Source organism: Dermacentor andersoni, chromosome 5 (assembly GCF_023375885.2).
Source record: "Dermacentor andersoni chromosome 5, qqDerAnde1_hic_scaffold, whole genome shotgun sequence".
Lineage (NCBI taxonomy): Eukaryota > Metazoa > Arthropoda > Arachnida > Ixodida > Ixodidae > Dermacentor > Dermacentor andersoni.
Window position 1 is genome coordinate 103732253 of NC_092818.1, and position 9889 is coordinate 103742141.

Here is a 9889-nt window from a genome sequence, read left to right on the forward strand (position 1 = left end):
TAGACGAAAGTCGATACTGTTTCTATCCATTTTGTCCATACTTTGTCTATAGACTTTCTATAGACGAAAGTCGATAAGGTTTCTATTTCTTTTTGTCTACTCACAGTCTATAGACGGTCTATAGAAAAAAGTCGATAAGGTGTTTGTTTCTTTTGCCTACTTCCCCTCTATGGACTACCTATAGGCGAAAGTCGATACAGTTTCTATCCATTTTGTCCATACTTTGTCTATAGACTTTCTATAGACGAAAGTCGATAAGGTTTCTATTTGTTTTTGTCTACTCGCAGTCTATAGACGGTCTATAGGAAAAAGTCGATAACGTGTTTGTTTCTTTTTTGCCTACTTCCCCTCTATGGACTACCTATAGACGAAAGTGGATACAGTCTCTATCTATTTTTGTCCATACTTTGTTTATAGACTTTCTATAGACGAAAGTCGACAAGGTTTCGATTTCTTTTTGTCTACTCGCTGTCTATAGACGGTCTATAGAAAAAATCGATAAGGTGTTTGTTTCTTTTTGTCTATTTCCCGTCTATGGGCTACTTTTAGACCAAAGTCGATACAGTGTCTATCTATTTTTGTCCATATACTTTGTATATAGACTTTCTATAGACGAAAGTCGATAAGATTTCAATTTCTTTTTATCTACTTGCAGTCTATAGAAAAAATTCGATAAGGTGTTTGTTTCTTCTTTGTCTATTTCCCCTCTATATGGACTACCTGTAGACGAAAGCCGATACAGTTTCTATTTATTTTAGTCCATACTTTGTCTATAGACTCTCTATATTATGGACAATATAGTCGACAAGGTTTCTATTTCTTTTTCTCTACTCCCGGTGTATTGAATATGTATAGAAGAAAGTCGATAATTTGTAATTCCGAGTTCCCATACCCCCCGCCCTCTGCGAACGCGATGATATGGCACTGGTTCATGCACGACGGCACCGCAACTCCGGCGCGGCGGGCAAACCGTGCAGACTGCTAGTCTGCGTTCGGTGCAGCTGCCCCGAACGAGGATCGCGGCGGAGCAGGCACCGTCCGAGTCACCAAGGTCTTCCAGGCACCCGAAGGCCCTAAACCTGGCTGCTTCCCGGACGTACACTTCGCGAAGACCAGGTGGTGAAGGTCAGATGGTGATGATGTGGCAAAGGTGGTGAATAAGTGGCGAAAGCCGGCAGACCAGGTGGTGAATTCACCACCTGGTCTTCCTCTGAGTTGTCGTGGTCTTGCATGTCTATAGATTAACAATAGACAAACATCGTTAATCTGGGCCCAACCCGTGTACGCTGTAACCAAGCGCAGGTACCGGTGGATAATACGTAGCTGCGTTTGATATAAGCCACTGAAGTTGTATACTGCTGAGATTGCTGTAGAGCCTATTTGTAGACATTAGTATACACATAGTGTATACCTCCGCATTTGTTGACCACATGATATCATCTACGTAGCCGCTCTCGGCAATCCCAAGACAGTCTTCACAGTTGTCGCATCACTTTTGCGGCAGTAGAATAAAGTAAGCAAAACGCCGATCCAATTGTTATAATAGATGTTATGAACGCCAGCTTCAGCTACAAGTGGATTCCAAACAGGCATCAAGCTAACAGCAAATACACTCGTAATGTTTGTAGCTGACAACGCGGACTTTGTGAATGTGCGATGAACCGATGTCGCGCATGTGGTCTTCGCGTTGTGTGTCGTCCGATTCTCGGATACATTTCACATTGTCTTCATATCTCGGCTGCGTCACTAACATCGGGCGGTTTTTTGTTGACTGATATCCTGCGCTATAAACCTATCAAAGTTTCTCATTCACTTAAAATAGGTGCCAAATTCTCTGAGCCCACCCAGTATTTCGCCGGCGGTATGCCTGCGCAGCCACGCATATGAGTACCTCAATGCTGTACTGATTGCTTTGACCTATCATCGGAACAGAAAATTAGCACTAACATACGTGCGGGCATCACATTTGGCGGTACGCTGGAAGATATGCTACAAGTACGCTGTATTACTAATCGACGCTGGCAATAATGCGTCTGAAACGTCTGAAGGGCCCTGTAACGGCTTTTACAAACAGCGCATTGATGTTAGCGTTCCAGTCTCATACGATAGCCCACAGCGTTTGTCATACAACCTACCAGCGCATTTCCTTCGTCCATGAAAAAAGATGAATAGTGGTGTTAAAGATGAATAAGCCACCCGTTCCGGCGCGCATGGCGCGCAGAGAGAGAGAGAGAGAGAGAGAAAGAGACAAAAAAAAATGAAGGAGGAAAAGGCGCTCACACTCCTCCGAGCGCGCACGCCCTCGCGCGCGGAGCTCCTGCGCATGCTCGGAGCTCTTGCGCATGCGCGGCGGTGCGCCGTCTCAACGAGTGCGCCAGGCACGTAAACGGTTGTACCGGTGTGCGGTGTATGCCTGAACGTCGGTGTCTGTGTATGCGTGTCATCTTTGTGGCATCACACGTCAACTACACTGAACGGTAAGCTTTAGCAAAGACGTTTTGCGTCAATAGCTCATGATTATGTGAGCGCATCTCTTAGCGCGAAGCGGCTGCATGTAGCGCAGGCGACTCGGGTATAGTGTCGGTTTGTCGTTGACATGGTTTGATAACGCGCTCTTGTTCTCGCTTCTACTATACGGAATGTTTTACGGCGAGCGATCGCTCGGGCTTGTTGATTTTAGCATTATAGTTTACGTGCGTAAAGAAGGACGTACACCATGTTTTAACTTGATACTGTATGTTGTGTATGTTGTGCATTGTGTATGTTGGGCAGCCAGTGCGGTAGATCTAATTTCGTGGCGCTTGATCCGGCCGCGATGAATGCTGCGCCGCATGTCTAGTGAAATTCTCGTGACACGCTTTACGTATATATCTCGAAATTGTGTTAGCATCAAGAATGTTCAGACAGACACGTATAGTTGAATAACTGCTAACGTACTCGAATGAAAGGCCGTGTTTGCGGGGCATGCATCAGCAGTGTGTGCGCTGCCGTTTTCGCATCGTTTGGGAACTTACCGCAAGTTAATTTTGGGAAGTTACCGCAAGCAAAACACGAGACTTGAAGAAATATCAAGCAAAAATCTCTAATTCACCCAATCTATTTATATGCAACCACAAACGCTTTGGAGCATCAAACCTGCGATAAGCTCAGTCACTTGCAGCTTCGCAACTTAGCCGAAAAAATTGGAGAACACTAAATTAGTCGTTCCGGGAAGCACCTTTACACGTTTCAAACTGAAGGCATTGCGTTTGACGGTAGTTGGAAGATTTTTTTTGTCTCTTTTTTTTAAACAGTTTAGCAGCAGAAGTTATCTTTCGAGCTATATGAAAAGCGTTAAGCGCCTTTCGATGCTTCGGCGTTATGCAGTTTACGTGCTCTTAATCACTAGGCAGCTGCTGGCGCAGATTCGCATTGTGCCAGTCGTGCATGGTATGAAGCCCTTGTCGTGTGTAATAAGTGTTCCGGTTTTCATTACTGTTGCATGTAGTGCCGTCGTCTTGGACAGACCGCATACTATATGCGCTGTACAAAAGAAAAAAGAGCCAGATTATCAATTTGGTGGTCTTTTCTTAGTAGATAACGCACAGATTATTCAAATAATTCAGTGGACATTGCATTTGTTCTACCCTTATCACCACGCCTAAGAGATTGTAACATGTTTTAGTTGGTAAGTAACCTGATCAGTACGCCCCCATTCATGTGCATTCTACTGAAAGTGTGGCAAATGTATTCATCTCGAAGTATGAGAAAAGAGACATTGCAGACTGTTCTAAACGGAAATAAATTGCAAATGTTAACGTGATTGTTCAAAAGTGCAGTCAGTATGCTGAGCATGTTCGTTCGGCACGGGCATATTGCATTAACACCTGAAAAATGTGCACAGTCCAGCCGGGTATCTTTGTTTCAACAATTATTATTATAGGAATCGTTTGGGATTCTCGCATTTATTTTATTTTTATAAGTACACTGTGTGTCACATGAACCTGTCTTGAAACGAAACGTACCGTTGCTGGCACCGGCGACCATTACGGTTGTCTAACTGCTTATCACACTGTAATATAACGAAACATCATAATGGTACTGATTAATATTGCCATGTAGTCTTTAGTCAGAGAAACAAAGTTAAACTAGAGGCATAAGTGATGAGAGCAAATTATATAAAAAACTACTATTGAACCGTAAAAATATCTCATTGTATAGTTTTCGCTCACATTGTTGCATTTGTTTTACGTGTGTCTCTGTGTCTTCCGTGCTGTACTCGTGTGGCCATCAATTAGGAACTTGCCGAAGCCCTTGTCAGCTTTATTAAACAAGGGATTCAAGTCAGTTGCATCTAATACTACATATCAAGTGACCGACGTGTTATTCGTTTTATCTAAATATTATGGACTGGCAGTACTTGGCAAGCATTAAACCACAATATTTCTTTTATTGCACTTAAGCTGCAGGCGTCATAGATTGCCAGAAAATTTTCATGAAAACAGCCAGGGAAGGCTTGGAAAAAGATCGGGAAATCTTAAAATGGCCACATAGGTATGCTGTCTTGTCATATGTCATACAACGTTACCAGAGAATCTCTGTGTTAAATATATTTTTAAAACCTTTCACTTCATAAAAATTGAGGGAAATTGGTCCTATTTATTGAAAAAAAAAAGAAAGTCAAGCATACCGCCAAGGCATTTCTTACTCAATATGTTTTTTTTGCGTTAACGTCCTGAACCTCGATAGCCTAGAAAAAAATTTCATCTTTCAAAGCACCTTAAATAATTTACTGTGATAGAATTCATTCGAACTATCTTATCAGTTCTGTTTCCTAGGAGGTGCATATCTGTCGTGCCATGACACAAAGTGCTCGTGTGGTATTTCGGGTGCTCATGTGGTATACCTAACTTGGAAACCTGTTAGCATGCCCAAGAGGCCTCATTACCTGTAAGAAATTAAGTGACCATATCAATACAATCAACCCATCTGCCTTCTGTTGAAGTTATGGCCAATGACCATTCATTTAAAAGTATGAGAAAGACATTTAAATGTGTATTAAGCAAAATAAATTACAATCTTAGGCATGATACTGTGAATATTCCAGTCACGTCTTCTGAAAATATCCCTCTGCACGGGCATACTTAACTACCAGCCAAAAAATTGTACAGACAGCACAACTGGGTAACGTTTCAGCAATAAATATAGAGACCATTTGGGATAAGTACATTAATGCATCATATATGAACTTGTCATAAAAGGGAACATACTGTTGCTGGCACGAGCAGCAGTTGTGACTGTTTAATTGTTCACCATACCATGCAATAAAACATTGTATAAAGGTACTGATTTGTATTGACAAGCAGCCCTTAGTCATAGTTAAACCGCATTAAGTATTGACTTAGATGGTTTGAGCAAATATATTAAGCTGCTTAATGAACATACAAAGAATACACACTTGTTATTTTTGCCTCATATTGCTGCATCTACTTATTTGCAGCATACACCTGCAGCACCTTTGGGACTAATGACACAAAGGTCAAGGCCAGCCTGGCGACCATGCTTGCCAAGGAGTAGTGTAAATATGTAATCTGTTTCCATAATTAGCATAAGACATGAATTTAAGGAATTCATATATTATATCGAGCAATAAAAACGGTTAATGCATTGCCGGTGCATTTGTTTTATTTTTTTTGCACTGCATGATTCAACACTATATAAATTCTTTCTGTTTATGCAACATATATGAAAGTACAGCTGGTTCAGGAGCATTATTAATCTGCTAACGGTAATGCATAAGTGCAGATGAAAAGGAACAGGTGCACATGCATAAATACATTCAAAACGTTTTGCTACCGCATGTAAAGAAAAATGTAAACTAACTTGTAAAAAAAAAAAACTAGTAGGTAGCCGCTATGGAGTTATGGCCTTATACACTCTTTGTAGACTTGTCTATAAAATGTCTGTGTCTATAGTGTCTGTAGATTAATGAAAATGCATGTTTGTTGACAAATGTCTGCAGAATGTCATAGAAGAAAGTGTATCGGATTATAAAGTTCTGTTTTTGTAGACTGAAGTCTATAGAATGTCTATAGACTATCTATATACATTTGTCTATAGACATTCCATAGATTTCAGTCTGCAAAAGTAGAAGTGTATATATAGTTCTACTTTTGTAGACTGAAGTGTATAAAATGTATACAGACAAATGACATCTATAGACATTCTATAGACTTCAGTTTACAAAAGTAGAACTGTAAGCCTATACACTTGTCCATCGACATTCTGCAGACAACTGTCTACAAACATGAATTTTAATTAATCCATAGGCACTCTATAGACTCAGACTTTTTATAGACTAGTCCATAAAAAGTGTATGGCCATAAGTCTATTGACAGTCTATAGGCTCAGACTTCTTATAGACTAGTCTATAAAATGTGTATGGCCATAAGTCTATAGATAGTCTAAAGACTCAGACTTTTTATAGACTAGTCTGTAAAAAGTATGGCCGTCAGACTATAGACTGTCTATATGTAGTGTATAGACAGTCTATAGACTCAGACTTTTTATAGACTAGTCTGTAAAAAGTATGGCCATAAGTCTTTAGACTGTCTATATGTAGTGTATAGACAGTCTATAGACTCAGACTTTTTATAGACTATTCTATAAAAAGTGTATGGCCATAAGTCTATAAGCGGTCTATAGGCAGTCTATAGACTCAGACTTTTTATAGACTAGTCTATAAAAAGTGTATGGTCATAAGTCTATAGACCGTCTATAGACAGTCTATAGACTCAGACTTCTTATAGACTAGTCTATAAGAAGTGTATGGCCATAAGTCTATAGACAGTCTATAGACAATCTATAGACTCAGACTTTTTATAGACTAGTCTATAAAAAGTATGGCTATAAGTCTATAGACTGTCTATAGACAGTGTATAGACTGTCTATAGACTCAGACTTTTTATAGACTAGTCTATAAAAAGTGTATGGCCATAAGTCCATAGACTGTCTATAGACTAGTCTAAAGAAATGTCTATAGACAGTCTATAGACTCCATAGACAAATGTCTATAGACTGTCTATGGACTTTCTATAAAAATTTTTGTAAGGGATAACAAAAGTTTTTAACTACTTCGCAGTGTAAAGAACAAGGGTTTATTATTGGTTGAAAAGAAGTAGCGACACTCCAAAGCAAAACTACCAAAAGATGACTGTACGTGGAGTACGACATCTCTGAAAAAAAATATTGAAAGATTGGCGTTCCTTGCCACCAGTTCCTTGCCATTTTCTTCAGCAGGGCAGTTGTGATGGTGCATGCCGAAGCAGTGGCGCGATTAGCTGGAAGATGGAAAGGAGAAAAGGAGGAAGACGGAGGTTGGTAGCGTTAAGAGCGCTGACCATGAAAGGCTTTCGAAAAGGGAGAAGGGAGCAGCAAAGCAAGCTAGCCCGGAAGCGAGCCGAGCGTCGTTCGCTGCATACGCCACTCAGTGCCGGCGCGTAAAATGCTGCGCAACTCGCTGCCCGCCGGGGACATTGATTTCCGATGTGCTTTAGCCTCCCTATAGGCTGGACCCATTTGTCAAGGCCTGTTTGGCGGAAAAGAATAGCCCAGACTTGCACGCGCATGTGCACGCACACTTATACACGCCTGCTCAACACGCGCTTCTTTCGTCTAATGGCTGCCACGGAACGACTACCGCCTGTGTCGCGGCCCCTAAGTGCTGTGCGAGGATGTACTTCCCTCCGTCGCCTGTCCTATGACCTCGTCATTCACACACACAGGGCGACAGCCGAATTTGAAGCCGACGGCTACAACCATACAGAAGTGAACGCACGAGAAAACATTTTTTAAGAGTTCAGACCGGGTTCACCTCTACTGCTTTCTAAGCCCTCGACATTGACGCAGACACTGCCGCTTATTAAACCTAAGTCCGAGTCTCCTCATCGCAGCTAATTTGTTGTTCAATCTGCCACCGCTGTCACGTTAATCAGATGAACGCAGTGCTAAGTACGCACATGTACGTCAGATGTACGCATTCGAGCGAATCTGACGTAATGTGCATTACCACCCAGCGCTCGATGAAACTTCACGTTGGTTTTATCCGCACGCCAAACAAATAAGCGGCTTACTCGGGTAAATGGTCGATACACCGGGACTGAATACGCGGTCACCCTCCTAGTTTGTTATTGATAGAGAGTGCCCTGCTGTGTCAGCTAGAAACAATGAAGTACGCTAATAGGCTCGACCGAAGTATCGAAGTGGCTCCAATCGATAAGCTGGAAGCCTTCCCGGCGAGGACAAGGCGATTCTATCTCTCTCGCGGCTCGGCACTTAATGCGTTATGTCCGAGCATGGCATCACGAGAAGAGCGCGCAGGAAAGGCACACTAATAATGAAAGTGAGAGAGAGTGGTTAACCAAGCTGTTCTACACGTGGGGAAGAGCGAAAGAAAGATAAAAAGCAGTGAAGGGGTAGATTATTCATTGCATGTGGGTCCTCAGTTGAATGTTCAATGACGTATATGTTCCCAAGCGCTCGTAGAACCTATATTTGCCTTCGGGAAACGCATCGGCGCTTTATGATGGGCTTCTACATATTATAGGCCTATACGGACCACAAGATATTTCCTTCTGGTAGAGGTCGGTCGTATAAGCAGCTGAAATTAGAATTCAGAGTGTTATTCCGACTGGTATTCAATTAAATTCGGGGGTTTTCAGTGCCAAAACTACGATCTGATCATGAGGCTCGCGGTAGTGAGCGACTCCAGAATAATTTGGACCACCTGGCCTTCTTTGACGGGCACCTAAATCTAATTACATCGGTGTTTTCGCATTTCGGCCCCATTGAAATGCCACCGCCGTGGCTTGGATTTGATACCGCGACCTCGTGCTTAGCAGCCCAGCACTATAACCTGCAGTAAGCAAAGACTAGTATTCACATAACAGTATTGACGAAAGTCTAAGGTTTGGAAGTTGGCACAAAATCCTCAACAGTTGAACAGAGTTGTCGAGAGTGGCACGCGGCACTGCTGGCCATTTCAATGAGAAATTAATAAGCGTACTTGAATGCGATGCTCAACTACCGGCGACACACTAAAGTTGCGTCATGACGTGAGAAAGTGCGCGAAGCGTACAGGGGTGATAAGTCAATCGCAAATTCTTATATAAAAATTACGGGTACATCAGTTGGCAATGTTACTCGAAGGGTATGGTAATAGCAGCTATTTAATTCTACATTGAGCATAATTAGAATACTATAAGCAGATAATTCATCAGTGTTAACGTTCACAGCTTGTGTGGCCGTTAAGTCGTTATGAGGATGGTCAGAACTAGGAAGTATGTGATGTTGTTTCATTGCGATAGGAGTTATGTGGACACTCCAGGCGTATTTCTTGCATCGCCGTCGCCGTGATGTTCCTCATAAAGTCCAAGGGTGATCAGATCGCCGTCGCGGACCGTATGCTGCATGTGCGAGTGAAAGCATGATAGGGTGAGCTGACGATGGCGGCAAAATCACGCGCGCGCAAGGGAGGAAAGCAGAGAGGAAGCGCGTTGTCTTCCGTCGCGCGCAAAGCACCGGGAGGGGGGGGGGGGTTCTACTCAGCCAGCTGCTGCATATGGCGCGGCCACGCGGGTCCTATCTTGAAAGCCATCGGCGATGGGGACAGAGTGGCCGAGTGCCCATAGCGTAGTGTGCGCTGTGCTTTCTCCACTTAGTTCGCGTTGACGCAAGAGACAGCACGAAGGTGCACTCGCTCGCTGCTACTGCCGCGCTTCCTCACTCAAGCGTTTTAACAGCGACATTCCGCGGTCATCGAGTGAGATGTGCTCATCTATACTTATGCGCGCGTTACATCATACTTGTTAACTTAGTCAGTGAGCGAATGTTTACAAGTTTACACGGCCGA

The 9889-nt window shown here is 42.7% G+C and overlaps 1 long non-coding RNA gene across 1 annotated transcript; it reads left to right on the forward strand.

The window, feature by feature from the left end:
* The first annotated feature begins 2095 nt into the window (after positions 1 to 2095).
* Positions 2096 to 5651, forward strand: LOC140218502 (uncharacterized). The gene is made up of 2 exons (XR_011894782.1): positions 2096 to 2477; positions 5480 to 5651. It is a non-coding gene; the product is annotated as an uncharacterized lncRNA (long non-coding RNA).
* Positions 5652 to 9889: the final 4238 nt, after the last annotated feature.